The sequence below is a fragment of the Myotis lucifugus genome, unplaced genomic scaffold, assembly GCF_000147115.1.
Source record: "Myotis lucifugus unplaced genomic scaffold, Myoluc2.0 scaffold_25, whole genome shotgun sequence".
Taxonomy (NCBI): domain Eukaryota; kingdom Metazoa; phylum Chordata; class Mammalia; order Chiroptera; family Vespertilionidae; genus Myotis; species Myotis lucifugus.
In genome coordinates, this window is record NW_005871073.1 from 9196008 (window position 1) to 9196625 (window position 618).

The window sequence follows — 618 nt, forward strand, 5'->3', positions numbered from 1 at the left end:
AACCACTGAGCCATGCTGGCTGGGCTTAATGGTGTGTGTTTTTTTATTAAAGGAGTTTACAATATTATTGAAGTCCAATTTATCAATCTTTTATTTTTATGGTGAGTATATTTTTGTGTCCGCTTTAAGAAATAATTGCCTATCCCAAGATTGTGAGATTCTACTGTGTCTTCTTCTGGAAACTTTATTACTTTACCTGTTACATTTAGGTTTATCCATCTCACACACAAAAATATTTGTGTGTGTCCATTTAGATATCCCACTAGGGGCCCAGGGCACAAATTTGTGCACCTTTAAAGGAACTGTGGGCTGCGAGGCTGCGGTAGGCACAGGGGCTGGTCTCGGCCCATCCTCCATGCCTCTGCCCAGCCCCTCCTGCTGCCTACCCCCCCCCCCAGTCACCTGTCTGCCAGCAGCTCCGCTCCTGCTGCCACCACTCCCACGTGCTGATGGCGCTGGCCCTGCTCACACCTGCTGAAGGTGCAAAGCAATTGGGGCCGGCATCAGCAGCAAGTGCGAGCGGCAGCTGCTGCCCCTATCACCCCACTTACACCTGCTGATGGCACCAAGCGATTGGGACTGGCTCCGGGCACGCAGCAGCAGGTGTGAGTGGGGCCG